General features: G+C 45.8%; 1 protein-coding gene across 3 annotated transcripts in view; it reads right to left on the bottom strand.

The window, feature by feature from the left end:
• The window catches only part of LOC123769651 (EGFR adapter protein), a 657,698-nt gene that overhangs the window by 457,678 nt on the left and 181,443 nt on the right, over positions 1 to 18,577 (bottom strand). Inside the window, exon 1 of one of the 3 annotated variants that reach the window (XM_069308739.1) lies at positions 1,988 to 2,197. The exons of the other annotated variants lie outside the window; for them this stretch is intronic. The gene's annotated coding sequence lies outside the window, so the exon portion shown is untranslated. Of the gene's footprint in view, positions 1 to 1,987; positions 2,198 to 18,577 lie in introns of those variants that run through there. 3 annotated transcript variants of the gene reach the window in all.

Below are 18,577 nucleotides of genomic sequence, written 5' to 3'. Positions count from 1 at the left end.
GTGCTGAGTTACCTGGTGTTAAGTTACCTGGTGTTAAGTTACCTGGTGCTGAGTTACCTGGTGCTGAGTTACCTGGTGTTAAGTTACCTGGTGTTGAGTTACCTGGTGTTAAGTTACCTGGTGTTGAGTTACCTGGTGCTGAGTTACCTGGTGCTGAGTTACCTGGTGCTAAGTTACCTGGTGCTAAGTTACCTGGTGCTGAGTTACCTGGTGCCAAGTTACCTGGTGCCGAGTTACCTGGTGCTAAGTTACCTGGTGTTGAGTTACCTGGTGCTAAGTTACCTGGTGTTAAGTTACCTGGTGTTGAGTTACCTGGTGCTGAGTTACCTGGTGGTAAGTTACCTGGTGTTGAGTTACCTGGTGCTAAGTTACCTGGTGCTAAGTTACCTGGTGCTAAGTTACCTGGTGTTAAGTTACCTGGTGTTGAGTTACCTGGTGCTAAGTTACCTGGTGCCGAGTTACCTGGTGCTGAGTTACCTGGTGCTAAGTTACCTGGTGCCAAGTTACCTGGTGCTGAGTTACCTGGTGCCAAGTTACCTGGTGCCAAGTTACCTGGTGCCAAGTTACCTGGTGTTAAGTTACCTGGTGCTAAGTTACCTGGTACCAAGTTACCTGGTGCCAAGTTACCTGGTGCCGAGTTACCTGGTGCCAAGTTACCTGGTGCTGAGTTACCTGGTGCCAAGTTACCTGGTGTTAAGTTACCTGGTGCTGAGTTACCTGGTGCCAAGTTACCTGGTGCTAAGTTACCTGGTGCTAAGTTACCTGGTGTTAAGTTACCTGGTGCCAAGTTACCTGGTGCCAAGTTACCTGGTGCCAAGTTACCTGGTGTTAAGTTACCTGGTGTTAAGTTACCTGGTGCTAAGTTACCTGGTGCTAAGTTACCTGGTGCCGAGTTACCTGGTGCCAAGTTACCTGGTGCCGAGTCACCTGGTGCCAAGTTACCTGGTGCCAAGTTACCTGGTGTTAAGTTACGTAGTGCTGAGTTACCTGGTGCCAAGTTACCTGGTGCTAAGTTACCTGGAGTTAGGTTACCTGGTGCTAAGTTACCTGCTGCTGAGTTACCTGGTGCCAAGTTACCTGGTGTTAAGTTACCTGGTGCTAAGTTACCTGGTGCCAAGTTACCTGGTGCTGAGTTACCTGGTGCCAAGTTACCTGGTGCTAAGTTACCTGGTGTTAAGTTACCTGGTGCTAAGTTACCTGGTGCTAAGTTACCTGGTGCCAAGTTACCTGGTGCTAAGTTACCTGGTGCCGAGTTACCTGGTGCCAAGTTACCTGGTGCTGAGTTACCTGGTGCTGAGTTACCTGGTGCCAAGTTACCTGGTGCTAAGTTACCTGGTGCCAAGTTACCTGAGACAATAATGATCTCCACATATCCTTATTTCGTGTCGTTCTATACTTGCTTATGCTGGGAGTCCTGAGTGACCAATGGGTCACACTCAATTGTATGGGCCCTCCTGAGTGCCCAGCGAGTTGCACTCACGTGTATGGCCCCTCCTGAGTGTCCAGCGGGGCACAGACAAGCTGTTCTTAAAGCATAACCTAAGGACGAACTAACCAAGGTGACGATGTTGACAGCTCCTTGCCAATCGCCACAGACAGACTTGTCAATTCGCCCTCTAAGACACTAATCGTGAGTTTACGAACTGAAGTGTCCAGGGGGGCTTGGACACATCGTGTCCCAAGGGGGCTTGGATACATCGTGTCCCAAGGGGGCTTGGACACATCGTGTCCCAAGGGGGCTTGGACACATCGTGTCCCAAGGGGGCTTGGACACATCGTGTCCCAAGGGGGCTTGGACACAAGCTCGTGTCCCAAGGGGGCTTGGACACAAGCTCGTGTCCCAAGGGAGGGGCTTGGACAGAAGCTCGTGTCCTAAGGGGGCTGCTTGGACACAACTATGTCCTGCTTGCCAATCCCCATCACGTCAGACAAATTATTTTCTACACTCTTAGCACAGAAACACAAAAACCCACCGGCATCGCTATACCTTCATTCCCCGTTCGTGGCGTGAGATTTTCCAGACGAGAGGAATACACAAAGTGCACTAGCGGCGCACGTTATTGGCACTCCCGCGCGTGCATATACACACACACACACACCCGCACGCGCGCGCACACACACACACACACGGCGAAGCTTGAGGAGGAACGCATGCGCCCCTGACGTCCTGTGGCAGGACTGAAGCGCCCCGCGCCAGCGACTGAATCCTTGGAGGCGAGGCAGGTCCTGCCTGCCTGCCTCTCATGCCCAACTCACTAGCTGGCAACCCGCTCGCTTACTGCACTACCCTGTCTGCTGCGTGCGTGCGTGCGTGTGTGTGTGTGTGTGTGTGTGTGTGTGTGTGTGTGTGTGTGTGCGTGTGTGTGTGTGTGTGTGTGTGTGTGTGTGTGTGTGTGTGTGTGTGTGTGAGGGGGGGTGGGGTGGGGGGTAGAGAGGAGACAAGACTCCTACCTCCTCCCACGGGTGTGGGAGGAGGTAGTTGTGTGTGTGTGTGTGTGTGTGTGTGTGTGTGTGCGTGCGTGCGTGTGTGTGTGTGTGTGTGTGTGTGTGTGTGTGTGTGTGTGTGTGTGTGTGTGTGAGTGTGTGTGTGTGTGTGTGTGTGTGTGTGTGTGTGTGTGTGTGTGTGTGTGTGTGTGTGTGTGTGTGTGTGTGTGAGTGTGAGTGCGTGTGTGCTTGCCGGGGTGATTGTCCTGGCTCGAGACCCTCTCAGCTTATGAATGATAAAAGGACGCGACCAGCAAAAAAATATATTAGGAGAGAGCAAAAGGCATTACTGGTGAAAGAAATCTCACAGCCAAGACAGTGCTAACGAACAAGAAAATACAATCCAAGAAAACTATACGAGCTGAAGACATTTATTAAGACCTTCGTGGGGGAGAGGACCTCGTTAGTACGTCCCCCCCCCCCCCTGTCCTTGTTGTCATTGTTTGGGCAAGAAACAACAAAAATTTAACCCCCCCCAAAAAAAAAAAAAACATAGAACGTGACCTTGTTCAAGGCATCTCCGCTACCTACTCCAGCGCGGTCTGCCCGTTTGTGAGTGCATTTCTGGACCTGAGACCACTATGATAACGTCGTGAGTTGCCTCTTCCCATCTATCTTCCTTGCCTCCCTGCAGGACCGACCTTCAGCTCTGGGGCTCCGCCTTCTTAAATGTCGGATGTTTTATGCAATGACACCAGAATAGACTCGAGCGTTAACCTCGAATGGGTTCTGGGACTACTACTTCTAGGCTTGACTTGGATCCAACAGACTGTTGCTTGAAGCGATCCGCAGGCCCACCCTTCCACTACAACCGATTGCACACGTACATGCTTTAAGGACCATTAATACATTTTTAATCAAGTTACGGGCTCACCATAGCCCGTGCTACTTGGAACTTTGTTCCAGGTAGCGAATCTTTAACAACAACAACAATACATTTACCTTTACAATTAGGACAACATACCAGTGTTTCAAACTATGCGAGGAAGGCCATACTTCTTGTTCCATGGACCGCCTCGCTTACTCACCTTACCCAGAAGACGTTATTTGCAACCATGTCTTAATGAGCAAACTACTCACTGACGTAACGAGGAAGGATTTCTCGGTTGTCTAGGAATATTCCTGTATTAAATGATTACTAGTACAACACTGTGGTGTTGTATTGGGCCACACCCACCTGTGTGTGTTGTTCTACTGGGCCACACCCACCTGTGTGTGGTGTTCTACTGGGCCACACACACCTGTGTGTGGTGTTCTACTGGGCCACACCCACCTGTGTGTGGTGTTCTACTGGGCCACACCCACAAGCGTTCAGCGTGCGACCACACCCATCTTACCTCCTCTCTTTCACACACACACATATGAGATATGAGGACAAGGAGCTGATATACGAGGACAAGAAGTTGGGATATGAAGACAAGGAGCTGGGATATGAAGACAAGGAGCTGGGATATGAGGACAAGGAGCTGGGGTATGAGGACAAGGAGCTGATATACGAGGACAAGAAGTTGGGATATGAAGACAAGGAGCTGGGATATGAGGACAAGGAGCTGGGATATGAGGACAAGGAGCTGGGATATGAGGACAAGGAGCTGGGGTATGAGGACAAGGAGCTGATATACGAGGACAAGAAGCTGGGCTATGAGGGTCATACACAAGACAATAGGTCTAAACTGTAGGCTGAAGTACATATATATATTGGTTACAATGTTTTAATGTATGGATATGTGAAAACAACTTTCTATTATGCACTGACACACAAGGGCAGAGATGGGTTCATAAGTGATGCAGCTTAGAAGTAATATAAATAAAAATTGTTCATTCTTTAAAATGGACGAGCAAATTTTGGGTAAATTGTTAGGATGTCGTCCAGAACACCTGAGTCAATAAAATAGTTACACAGTTGGTGGTACAAGAGGCCAGGAGGTCTAAAGTCCTTTACGGTTTCACATTTAACAATATAGTGTTCTAGTGAATGCATTAAAGGTTAATCACAGAGTTTACAATCTGAGTATTCTGGTAGTGGCTCAGCCTCACTAACCTGCCAGATGTGCCTATAGCCAAGGCGAACTACGGCAATGACTACATCACATTGCCTGGTTCGGTTACTATGCTAACCATACAAATACCTATTATTACAAAAGTTGTCATAGCTTTTAATACTGTAGCTTTCAGGGGGCCAGATTCACGAAGCAGTTACGCAAGTACTTACGAACGTGTACATCTTTCCTTAATCTTTGACGCCTTTGGTTACATTTATTAAACAGTTTACAAGCATGAAAACTTGCCAATTAACTATTGTTATTGTTATAAACAGCCTCCTAGTGCTTCGGAGCTCATTAACTGTTTAATAATTGTAAACAAAGCCGCCAAAGATTGAGAAAAAATGGTCAGGTTCGTAAGTACTTTGCGTAACTGCTTCGTGAATCTGGTCCCAGGTCTCTGGGGATTTCTTAGTTCTCCTAAGTCTGAAGTAATTTCTTTCATTTGTATGTTTCTAATAACTGCATTAGATAGTCCAAAGTCATAATCAATGTTTTCTTTCCTGCAAATCTCATTGGCCAATCTACAAAATCATGTTTTCCAACTCCAACGTGAGATATAATCCACGCAAATTTTAAGTGTGATGATTAGAATATTTATGTAAATTTTCCTGAAATCAGTGCATAATATTTTACATTTTTTGTAAAAAAATAATTTTGCATTTTACACTGAAAATGTGTTTAGCTGGTAGGTGGTAGTCCGTGCCAGTTCGTCATAGGATTCAATATGTGACGGTGCCATCCTATACTCGCTTTATTGGGGGTAGACCCAGCCCCAGCCATGTTGGGCATGTACCCAACAGCAATGACAGTGGAAAGTTTGCAGGCAGAGTTTTTCCTTACCTTAGCTCATAGTATGCCTTACTTTATCAGTATTTCCATGGAACACAACCCAACAAATGGTTTTACTCTCAAGTCCCCAATTACTGCTGTGTAAACGAGGGTAAATGGTTAAGAAATTGGTTGTTTGTCAATCCTTTTCAGGTCTTGCCATGGTGCGTGCGTGCGTGCGTGCGTGCGTGTGTGTGTGTGTGTGTGTGTGTGTGTGTGTGTGTGTGTGTGTGTGTGTGTGTGTGTACTCACCTAGTTGTACTCACCTAGTTGTGCTTGCGGGCGTTGAGCTCTGGCTCTTTGGTCCCGCCTCTCAACTGTCAATCAACAGGTGTACAGGTTCCTGAGCCTATTGGGCTCTATCATATCTACACTTGAAACTGTGTATGGAGTCAGCCTCCACCACATCACTTCCTAATGCATTCCATTTGTCAACCACTCTGACACTAAAAAAGTTCTTTCTAATATCTCTGTGGCTCATTTGGGCACTCAGTTTCCACCTGTGTCCCCTAGTGCGTGTGCCCCTTGTGTTAAACAGCCTGTCTTTATCAACCCTGTCAATTCCCTTGAGGATCTTGAATGTGGTGATCATGTCCCCCCTAACTCTTCTGTCTTCCAACGAAGTGAGGTTTAATTCCCGTAGTCTCTCCTCGTAGCTCATACCTCTCAGCTCGGGTACTAGTCTGGTGGCAAACCTTTGAACCTTTTCCATTTTAGTCTTATGCTTGACTAGATATGGACTCCATGCTGGTGCCGCATACTCCAGGATTGGTCTGACATATGTGGTATATAATGTTCTGAAAGATTCCTTACACAAGTTTCTAAAGGCCGTTCTTATGTTAGCCAACCTGGCATATGCTGCTGCTGTTATCCTCTTGATATGAGCATCAGGGGACAGGTCTGGCGTCTGTGTGTGTGTGTGTGTGTGTGTGTGTGTGTGTGTGTGTGTGTGTGTGTGTGTGTGTGTGTGTGTGTGTGTGTGTGTGTGTGTGTACTCACCTAGTTGTGCTTGCGGGGGTTGAGCTCTGGGTCTTTGGTCCCGCATGTGCGTGCGTGCGTGTGTCCAACTACTAGACCAACTATTGATCATCCCAAAGGATGATCAATAGTTGATCAAATAAGGCAAGAGTCTAAAAGAAGTGGTGCCCAATCGTTTCTTCTCCAGCCAGGATCTCTCTTTTTCACTATCTGTGCTCTGTCAGTCTTTCTTCCTATCTCTTATTCTCTCTGTTTTTTCCCTGAGTGTGAGACAATGAATAGGAGCCGTGGAAAGGATTCGAACCCTCCCACTCGGCACTCCTATGGCTCCATATGGCTCCTACTGATTTTCTCCCATGATACATCACACTATTGTGATTTGTGCATGTGTGTCTCTGTCTTCCTTTCTCTTCCACTACTCCGTTTCTCCACCATCAGGAGAGAGAGAGAGAGAGAGAGAGAGAGAGAGAGAGAGAGAGAGAGAGAGAGAGAGAGAGAGAGGGAGAGAGAGAGGGAGAGAGAGAGAGAGAGAGAGAGAGAGAGAGAGAGGGAGAGAGAGAGAGAGAGAGAGAGAGAGAGAGAGAGAGAGAGAGAGGGAGGGAGGGAGGGAGAGAGAGAGAGAGAGAGAGAGAGAGAGAGAGAGAGAGAGAGAGAGAGAGAGAGAGAGAGAGAGAGAGAGAGAGAGAATCTCTATTTCAGAGCTGACCATGAAAATCGGCGCTTCATCAAAAGTATGACACTAACCCCCAAACCCGAGCAGCCTATGACACTCCCATACCCCACATGCGTCATGTGTCAAAGTTAGCTGAGGTTAGTCCCCGAAGGTCTTCGCCTCTACATAGGGACCAGTTAAAACGTCAATGGTTTTTTTTTTGTCCTTTAATACTGTTTACGTTTCAATGTTTCACTTATGGAAGTTGAATGAGGCTGGCCCTAGGCGTCTGGCTTACTTCAAACATTCTATTATATAGAATGTTTATATAGAATTCTATTATATAGAATCTCTTTTATATATATATATATATATATATATATATATATATATATATATATATATATATATATAAAAGAGAATGAGGAATACAAAATATATATTTAATGATATATAAATCTTGATGGTGTAAGATAACTGTATTTACACAACAAATGACTACATGAATTGTGTTGCTTTACAATTATTCTTAAATTCTTGAGCAATTATATACACTCAGATTACAATTATTTAGTTATAAAAGCATAAGCCTTTCTCTTGTTGTGTAGATATAATATATAAATATATTATATCTATATATAATATCTATAATATATATATCTATAATATATTATATCTATAATATATAATATATATTATATCTATAATATATAAATATATATATCTATATATAGATATAAAAATGCACTGTAAAATACAATTCATAAGTAATTTAGAGAATATATATATGTCTCAAGGCTCTTGCAAGGTTATATATAATTTGATCAAGATTTCATTTAAAATCTTAGGTAACTATACGTCCTTGGTTCGTAACTGATGCAATTCCTACGGGAGAACAGAGACGCATTGGCACATTTCCTTCCGCCTCATGCACCTGTTCACCTAGCAGTTAATAGGTAGCCGGGAGTAAGCCACCTGTTGTGGGTTGCATCCTGGGGTGGGGGGGGGGGGGTGGTGGTCAGAGGAGAGCCTAAATACACGATTCCTTTCCCTCGATAAAAGGAACCAAACTGTATAGCGTAGTGGTCTTCGTTCCCTGTGGCGTAGTGGTCTTCGTTGGCCGGGTCTTAAGTCTCGTCCTCTCATACCCTCGTATATGTTACAGAATCGACCAATCCGTTACAAATGCGACGGTTTAGTACAGCTGAAAGCACCATCAAATTAACGCTCCATCGGTTCAGATAGGTTAGGAGGGTTGGTTGGGTTCAGACGTTTCTGGTTAGGTAAAAACAGATGCGTTTTTTACGGAGTGGCGAGTGTGGGGTCATTACCCCCGGGAGTGGTGGCCTTGGTGGAGTTCCGCTCTGTCTATGGCTGCCTCCCTCCCTCTCTGTCCCCCTCCCTCTCTCCCTCTCTCTCCCTGTTTACTGCTCCCCCTCCCTGTCTACTGCTCCCTCCCTCTCTGTCTACTGCGCCCTCCCTCCCTCTCCCTGTCTACTGCTAAGTCTACTGTTCCCTCCCTCTCTCCCTCTCTCTCCCTGTTTACTGCTCCCCCTCCCTGTCTACTGCTCCCTCCCTCTCTGTCTACTGCGCCCTCCCTCCCTCTCCCTGTCTACTGCTAAGTCTACTGTTCCCTCCCTCTCTCCCTGTCTACTGCTCCCTCCCTCTCCCTGTCTACTGCTCCCTCCCTCCCTCCCTCTCTCCCTGTCTACTGCTCCCTCCCTCTCCCTGTCTACTGCTCCCTCCCTCCCTCCCTCTCTCCCTGTCTACTGCTCCCTCCCTCTCCCTGTCTACTGCTCCCTCCCTCTCTCCCTGTCTACTGCTCCCTCCCCCCCCTGTCTACTGCTCCCTCCCTCTCTCCCTGTCTACTGCTCCCTCCCCCCCCTGTCTACTGCTCCCTCCCTCCCTCTCTGTCTACTGCTCCCTCCCTCCCTCCCTCCCTCTCTCCCTGTCTACTGCTCCCTCCCTCCCTCCCTCTCTCCCTGTCTACTGCTCCCTCCCCCCCCCTGTCTACTGCTCCCTCCCTCCCTCCCTCCCTCTCTCCCTGTCTACTGCTCCCTCCCCCCCCTGTCTTCTGCTCCCCCCCCCCCTGTCTACTGCTCCCTCCCTCCCTCTCTCCCTGTCTTCTGCTCCCCCCTCCCCCCCCTCCCCCCTTCCCCAGGAACAATACTTGCATTTAGACTAATTAATGAAGCATTTTTGTCTGTGCTCGTTGGCCGAATAATTATTCTATGTAGCGAAGTGTTTGGGCATTGTTTACAATCCGAGGAGGTTCAAGGTCTTAAGACGGCTTGTTCGCTTTCTTCGTCTTGACGTAGTCCAGGACAGGTGAGGGGGTGACTGCGTAACATGTTCACTACAGGTGTTGACGTAGTCCAGGACAGGTGAGGGGGTGACTGCGTAACATGTTCACTACAGGTGTTGACGTAGTCCAGGACAGGTGAGGGGGTGACTGCGTACATGTTCACTACAGGTGTTGACGTAGTCCAGGACAGGTGAGGGGGTGACTGCGTACATGTTCACTACAGGTGTTGACGTAGTCCAGGACAGGTGAGGGGGTGACTGCGTACATGTTCACTACAGGTGTTGACGTAGTCCAGGACAGGTGACTGCGTAACATGTTCACTACAGGTGTTGACGTAGTCCAGGACAGGTGAGGGAGTGACTGCGTAACATGTTCACTACAGGTGTTGACGTAGTCCAGAACAGGTGACTGCGTAACATGTTCACTACAGGTGTTGACGTAGTCCAGGACAGGTGACTGCGTAACATGTTCACTACAGGTGTTGACGTAGTCCAGGACAGGTGACTGCGTAACATGTTCACTACAGGTGTTGACGTAGTCCAGGACAGGTGACTGCGTAACATGTTCACTACAGGTGTTGACGCAGTCCAGGACAGGTGACTGCGTAACATGTTCACTACAGGTGTTGACGCAGTCCAGGACAGGTAACTGCGTAACAGAGATGTTGACCCCAGCATCATATGACGCAATGTGGGATTGCGTAAACGCAAATACTAAAGTCAAGAGACGCAACAATACGACCTCGTATGTTCTTAAGATGCCTTCAATTCATGACACCTGTTGGAGGGTCTTAATTATCCTCCAACACTATAGTTATTTAAGATTATTTCCTCTATGTTCTTAGATATCTTAAGATATCTTATATCTATGTTCTTAGATATCTTAAGTTAGATTTGTAGATAAGTTGTTACAGCTCTGGATAAATCATTAGCGTTCTTCAGGTGACCTTGAAGACTTCGTCCCCTAAGGTCAGAGGTCAAAGCAAGGGGCCAGATTCACGAAGCAGTTACGCAAGTACTTACGAACCTGGGGCCAGATTCACGAAGCAGTTACGCAAGTACTTACGAACCTGGGGCCAGATTCACGAAGCAGTTATGCAAGTACTTACGAACCTGGGGCCAGATTCACGAAGCCGTTACGCAAGCACTTACGAACCTGGGGTCAGATTCACGAAGCAGTTATGCAAGTACTTACGAACCTGGGGCCAGATTCACGAAGCAGTTACGCAAGTACTTACGAACCTGGGGCCAGATTCACGAAGCAGTTACGCAAGTACTTACGAACCTGGGGCTAGATTCACGAAGCAATTACGCAAGTACTTACGAACGTGTACATCCTTTCCTCAAACTTTGACGGCTTTGGTTACATTTATTAAACAGTTTACAAGCATGAAAACTTGCCAATCAACTGTTGTTATTGTTATAAACAGCCTCCTGGTGCTTCGGAGCTCATTAACTGTTTAATAATTGTAAACAAAGCCGCCAAAGATGGAGAAAAGATGTACAGGTTCGTAAGTGTTTGCGTAACTGCTTCGTGAATCTGGCCCCAGGTTCGTGAAGAACAAAAGGCATAACTTGTCTTTGGAGGCATAACAATTAGAACATAACACCCGAGAACTTCGTGTGTTCTACAGCGTGTTATTACATTATTGCTCTATTGTGTGTGCACACACACACACACACACACACACACACACACACACACACACACACACACACACACACACACACACACACACACACGCGCACACACACACACACACACACACACACACACACACACACACACATACACACACACACACACACACACACACACACACACACATACACACACACATACACACACACACACACACACACACACACACACACACACACACACACACGCACACACACACACACACACACACACACACACACACACACACACACACACACACACTCACACACACACACACACACACACACACACACACACACACACACACACACGCACACACACACACACACACACACACACACACTTCAAGATTCTGAAGGGGATTGATAGGGTAGATAAAGACAGACTGTTTAACACAAGGGGCACACGTACTAGGGGACACAGGTGGAAACTGAGTGCCCAAATGAGCCACAGAGATATTAGAAAGAACTTTTTTAGTGTCAGAGTGGTTGACAAATGGAATGCATTAGGAAGTGATGTGGTGGAGGCTGACTCCATACACAGTTTCAAGTGTAGATATGACAGAGCCCGATAGGCTCAGGAATCTGTACACCTGTTGATTGACGGTTGAGAGGCGGGACCAAAGAGCCAGAGCTCAACCCCCGCAAACACAACTAGGTGAGTACACACACACACACACACACACACACACACACACACACACACACGCACACACACACACACACACACACACACACACACACACACACACACACACACACACACACACACACACACACACACACACACACACACACACACACACACACACACACACTCACACTCAATCTAAGACTCCTAATCTCTCAACTGGGCGAAGAGAGAGAGAATTTATCACTGGAATTAATCCTACACATAAAAGAATGTTAATTAAACAATCAAACTTTGAGAGTCTAAGTTAAAAAAAAAAAGAGTCCCTGGAAATGGTCCTTGGAAAGCGTCTATGGGAAGAGTCCTATAGAAAGAGTCCTATAGATAAGGTCTCTGAATAGCATAACCGCATTAAACGAACCCTTAAATATAACGCCTCCCCCAACGGCAAAACACACACACCCATTGCAATTCGTTCAAGCGCTGATAGTATCGTTCACAGCGGGTTAAACTTCCCCCGTGGAACACTGGCGCGTGTCCGCTAACTAATGACACAGCTTACCTAAGGCCCGGTGGCCTGATTTTCCCGTTTAAATTTTGAACCGTAAAATAGATTTGTTCTTTGATTTTCGAAGCGATGACGTTTCGAGACTGGCTCTATACCGCTCTTGTTTAAACTTGTTTAAAACTTGTTTAAAACAAAGACAATATACAAACATATAAGTCATTAGGCATACTATGCAAGAAGGAACGAATGTGGAAACAATACCAAAGTAGAGAACTGAGTATGGTGACACCCCCCCCCCACATATAGTGAGTATAGTGAGCCCCCCCAGCATACAGTAAGTATAGTGAACCCACAATAGAATCACTGTACACTCACCATCACTCTCCATCCATCGAGCTCGGCGTCACGTACCTATAAGGGATCAAACAAACAGAATTAAAACTGAATAAATGGCATAATACATACATATAATTACAGATTCACAAACAAAAAAACGGTAGAAGCAATCTGCAGGGACCAATCCGACAAGTGACTGTCTTGAGGGGTTGGGTCCTATGGGGTATGTTGTTTAAGATTCGCTACTTGGAAGAAAAAGTTCCAAGTAGCACGGGCTATGGTGAGCCCGTTGTGGATTTACCCGACACAGGAGCGGGGCTGTAACTGCTGTGGGTCCTGGGGGAAATAAAAAAAAAAAAACTGTAGGGTTAGAAACCCTACAGGGGTTTCTAACTGTCCCTGACAAAGCCGAACTTAAATTAAATCGAACTTAAATAAAGCCTAAGTTGAAGCAAAAGCTACAAGCTCTTATATACAAACTAGGAAATGTAGATGTTTATCTCTCAGAATATTTGGTAATATGTTTATTGTTTGTGATGTGTGTCTATGTATGTATTAACACGATGTACTGAACGGGGTGAGAATAGCTACCTCATCCCTTTGTGTGTATTTGACCTCAGTAAACTTATTTCAATTTCATTTTATACAATCTTCTGCTGAAAATGGAGTGGCAGAATTTTAAAAGTGAATCTCAGCAAGTTAATAAGTTTCCCCCACACTTTCCAAGCTGTCCAAACTTACTTTGCAGTCTGAACGTGACAAGAAACTAATAAATCAATAAGTAAGTTTTTTTGCGAGCTTTAAGAACCTGAATTGTCAAGTCAAACTTCAGGTGATTAGACCCGGTGGCCTAATCACACTTCATACCAAACAGCGATAAAATAACATTTTAACTCAAGGTTCCATATTTCCTTATGTACTTTATATGTAACTAACGAACCACATATCTGTTCAGCAGAACTGATATGTGTTATCAGAAGCACATATCCGGGAAAATAAAAGGGACGCCTGGCGTGGGTTCCTGGGTTTAAGGTCCCCGCGGCCCGGTCTCTGACCAGGCCTCCTTAGAGTTATCATAGGCATAAATTCATCCAAAGCGTAAATTTAATTGCCATTTAGTATACGAGTTATGATGGTGCTTGAACGCAAGCACGCTACAAGGCAAGCAAGGGGCCAGATTCACGAAGCAGTTACGCAAGCACTTACAAACCTGGACATCTTTTCTCAATTTTTGGCGGCTTTGTTTACAATTATTAAACAGTTAATGAGCTCCGAAGCACCAGGAGGCTGTTTATAACAATAACAACAGTTGATTGGCAAGTTTTCATGCTTGTAAACTGTTTAATAAATGTAACCAAAGCCCTCAAAGATTGAGGAAAGATGTACACATTCGTAAGTGCTTCGTGAATCTGGCCCCAGGTTCGTAAGTGCTTGCGTAAGTGCTTTCGTGAATCTGGCTCCTGGTCATCTTTCAGCGTAAAGTGCAATTCTGACGTGAGTAGATTTTGAACAAATCATTATTAGGGTTACACAATACACAACAAAATGGCAGAATGGACTTGACACACATTGATTTTTTTTTATTTTCCCGCCAAACGCGGCTAGTTTATTGTGCACCCCATACTCATCCTGTGAGCGGTAGCGCAAAAAGCATTACAGAGGGCACAAAAGGTCTTTTATCAGACCTCATCTTAGATTATTACATAAACAATTTCATCTTTTCTTCACACCTTATAGTTACAATGTCAGCTAGTTACAGAGAAAGTGCTATTACAAGAGCTACATATTTACAGTAAGTCATCATACATTAATGGTAGGTCTTATCGCTAATACATAATAGTTTGACCAATGGGGATATTACAGAGTCATTGGGGAGCTTCTGTTTATTATTAGTCCTCACAATAATCGTTTTTTTTCTCTCTCAAATATACATAATCACTTGGGGTGGACGGTAGAGCGACGGTCTCGCTTCATGCAGATCGGCGTTCAATCCCCGACCGTCCACAAGTGGTTGGCCACCATTCCTCTCCCTCCCCCCTCCCTCATCGTCCCATCCCAAATCCTTATCCTGACCCCCTTCCCAGTGCTAAATAGTCGTAATGACTTGGCGCTTTCCCCCTGATAATCCCCTTCCCTCCTCTCAAATACAACTGAATAATACATTTTGAGGTTCAACCTCTTATGTGAGGTTAAGTAAGTGGTCTTGGTAACCTCGATTTAGGTTAGGTTAGGGTTAGCATAGGTTAGGTTAGGTTAGGGTTAGCATAAGTTAGGTTAGGTTAGGGTTAGCATAAGTTAGGTTAGGTTAGGGTTAGCATAGGTTAGGTTAGGTTAGGTTAGCATAGGTTAGGGTTAGCATAGGTTAGGTTAGGGTTAGCATAGGTTAGGTTAGGTTAGGGTTAGCATAGGTTAGTGTTAGGTTAGGTTAGGTTAGGTTAGGTTAGGTTAGCATAGGTTAGGGTTAGCATAGGTTAGGTTAGGGTTAGGGTTAGCATAGGTTAGGTTAGGTTAGGGTTAGCATAGGTTAGGGTTAGCATATGTTAGGTTCGGTTAGGGTTAGCATAGGTTAGGTTAGGTTAGGGTTTGCATAGGTTAGGTTAGGTTAGGTTAGGGTTAGCATAGGTTAGGTTCGGGTTAGCATAGGTTATGTTAGGTTAGGGTTAGGGTTAGCATAGGTTAGGTTAGGTTAGGGTTAATATAAGTTAGGTTAGGTTAGCATAGGTCTAATAAATGATGATAGATAAGGTGTTTGTATCTGTTGATTTACATTGCAGATTGAAAGTGACCCAAGCAGGTGTCGAGTCGCAACCTGCAACATAGCGGAGTGGGCTACACGTCAAATACATATATATATATATATATATATATATATATATATATATATATATGTGTGTGTGTATATCACGAAAATAAACACGTGATTAAGAATGTGACAATGTCAGACCACGGAGGAAAATGAAACAGGAATTTCCTTAAGTACTTTCGTATATTAAATACATCTTCAGAAGGAATGAATGGATTCCTTCTGAAGATGTATTTAATATACGAAAGTACTTAAGGAAATTCCTGTTTCATTTTCCTCCGTGGTCTGACATTGTCATATATATATATATATATATATATATATATATATATATATATATATATATATATATATATATATATATATATATATATATATATATATATGTCGATTGTAACAATTCAGTATTTGATTGTTACGATGAGAACTCCCTACGGCCTATTGTTCTATCGATGGGCTGAACCAGTTACATGAAGCTCATATACAGGTTGGGAAGGAAGGAATTATCAAGGGAAAGCGCCAAGCCATTACGACTCTATAGCACTTGGAAGGGATCAGGATAAGGATTTGGGATGGGACGGGGCGAGACGGGTGGAGGAAAGGAATGGTGCCCAACCACTTGTGGACGGTCGGGGGATTGAACGCCGACCAAGCATGAAGCGAGACCGTCGCTCTACCGTCTCGATACGTCAGTCCCCTAAGAGAGAGAGACGCGATACATACGTGATTATCTGTCCAAATGTGGCCAACGAGGCAATTAAAACACCTCATTACAACTTGTGATCAATAACCACAACACTCTTATCAATCGACTATGTATTTTTGTCATATGTATGAAGAGATTGTATCATTAAATACGAAAGTACTTAAGGAAATTCCTGTTTCAATTCTTCCTTCGTGGTCTGACACTGTCACGTTTTTCATCACGTGTTAATTTTCGTGATTTACACACACATGAAGAGATTATATATGATTATATGATACTGTGATATCTGTGATATATAATGTACGGTATACATTATATAGGCAAAGTACGCTACCCAAGACTGTGATTAGAATGGTAGTTAAGATGTTAGCTACCTAGCTACCACTCCACAGGAGGGGGGAGGGGTCCACTACCACTCACAGGATGGGTAAAGGGGTCCACTACCACTCACAGGATGGGTATGGGGTCCACTACCACCCACAGGATGGGTAGAGGGTCCACTACCACTCACAGGATGGGTATAGGGGTCCACTACCACTCACAGGATGAGTATAGGGTCCACTACCACCCACAGGATGGGTATGGGGTCAACTACCACCCACAGGATGGGTGTTAGGGTCCACTACCACCCACAGGATGGGTATAGGGGTCCACTACCACTCACAGGATGGGTATGGGGTCTACTACCACTCACAGGATGGGTATAGGGGCCACTACCACCCACAGGATGGGTATAGGGGTCCACTACCACTCACAGGATGGGTATGGGGTCTACTACCACTCACAGGATGGGCATAGGGGTCCACTACCACTCACAGGATGGGTATAGGGGCCACTACCACCCACAGGATGGGTATAGGGGTCCACTACCACTCACAGGATGGGTATAGGGGCCACTACCACTCACAGGATGGGTATAGGGGTCCACTACCACTCACAGGATGGGTATGGGGTCCACTACCACCCACAGGATGGGTATAGGGGTCCACTACCACTCACAGGATGGGTATAGGAGTCCACTACCACTCACAGGATGGGTATTGGGACCACTACCACCCACAGGATGGGTATAGGGGAAACTACCACACACAGGATGGGTATAGGGGTCCACTACCACTCACGGGATGGGTATAGGGGTCCACTACCACTCACAGGATGGGTATAGGGTCCACTACCACTCACAGGATGGGTATAGGGGCCACTACCACTCACAGGATGGGTATGGGACCCACTACCACTCACAGGATGGGTATAGGGGTCCACTACCACTCACAGGATGGGTATAGGGGTCCACTACCACTCACAGGATGGGTATAGGGTCCACTACCACTCACAGGATGGGTATAGGGGCCACTACCACTCACAGGATGGGTATGGGACCCACTACCACTCACAGGATGGGTATAGGGGTCCACTACCACTCACAGGATGGGTATAGGGGTCCACTACCACTCACAGGATGGGTATAGGGGTCCACTACCACTCACAGGATGGCTATGGGACCCACTACCACTCACAGGATGGGTATAGGGGCCACTACCACTCACAGGATGGGTATTGGGGTCCACTACCACTCACAGGATGGGTATGGGGTCCACTACCACCCACAGGATGGGTATAGGGGTCCACTACCACTCACAGGATGGGTATAGGAGTCCACTACCACTCACAGGATGGGTATAGGGACCACTACCACCCACAGGATGAGTATAGGGGCCACTACCACCCACAGGATGGGTATAGGGGTCCACTACCACTCACGGGATGGGTATAGGGGTCCACTACCACTCACAGGATGGCTATGGGACCCACTACCACTCACAGGATGGGTATAGGGGTCCACTACCACTCACAGGATGGCTATGGGACCCACTACCACTCACAGGATGGGTATAGGGTCCACTACCACTCACAGGATGGGTATAGGGGCCACTACCACTCACAGGATGGGTATGGGACCCACTACCACTCACAGGATGGGTATAGGGGTCCACTACCACTCACAGGATGGGTATAGGGGTCCACTACCACTCACAGGATGGGTATAGGGGTCCACTACCACTCACAGGATGGGTATGGGACCCACTACCACTCACAGGATGGGTATAGGGGTCCACTACCACTCACAGGATGGGTATAGGGGTCCACTACCACTCACAGGATGGGTATATGGGACCCACTACCACTCACAGGATGGGTATAGGGTCCACTACCACTCACGGGAAGGGTATAGGGGTCCACTACCACTCACAGGATAAGCATGGCGGTGCATAGTTAAAGACCCATAAATAAAATTCCTATAACGAACATCTTTGAAATTGACCGATATATGAAGCATTTTGAGCGGCGCGTTAAAGCAGCGATCACTCTATCTAGACTCGTGAGAGCAGGTTCGTTTATTTGTTGTTTTTCTTTGATAACCATTAATTTATTTTAATTATTAAATGTCACGGGAATAATTCGTCACGAATGATAACATCTACAACAATTAGCAGTAAAGAAAATCGTCTAGATAACCAATAACTGTTAAATATATTAAAAGATCGCTCGAGAGACGATTATTAATACATTTTGTAAATCAAAATCATTTTGCAAAGAAAAAAATAAAAAAATCATGGG

The sequence above is a fragment of the Procambarus clarkii genome, chromosome 63 (assembly GCF_040958095.1).
Source record: "Procambarus clarkii isolate CNS0578487 chromosome 63, FALCON_Pclarkii_2.0, whole genome shotgun sequence".
NCBI classification, from domain to species: Eukaryota; Metazoa; Arthropoda; class Malacostraca; order Decapoda; family Cambaridae; genus Procambarus; species Procambarus clarkii.
Note: the sequence above shows the minus strand (reverse complement) of the source record. Positions and strands in the feature narration are given on the sequence as shown.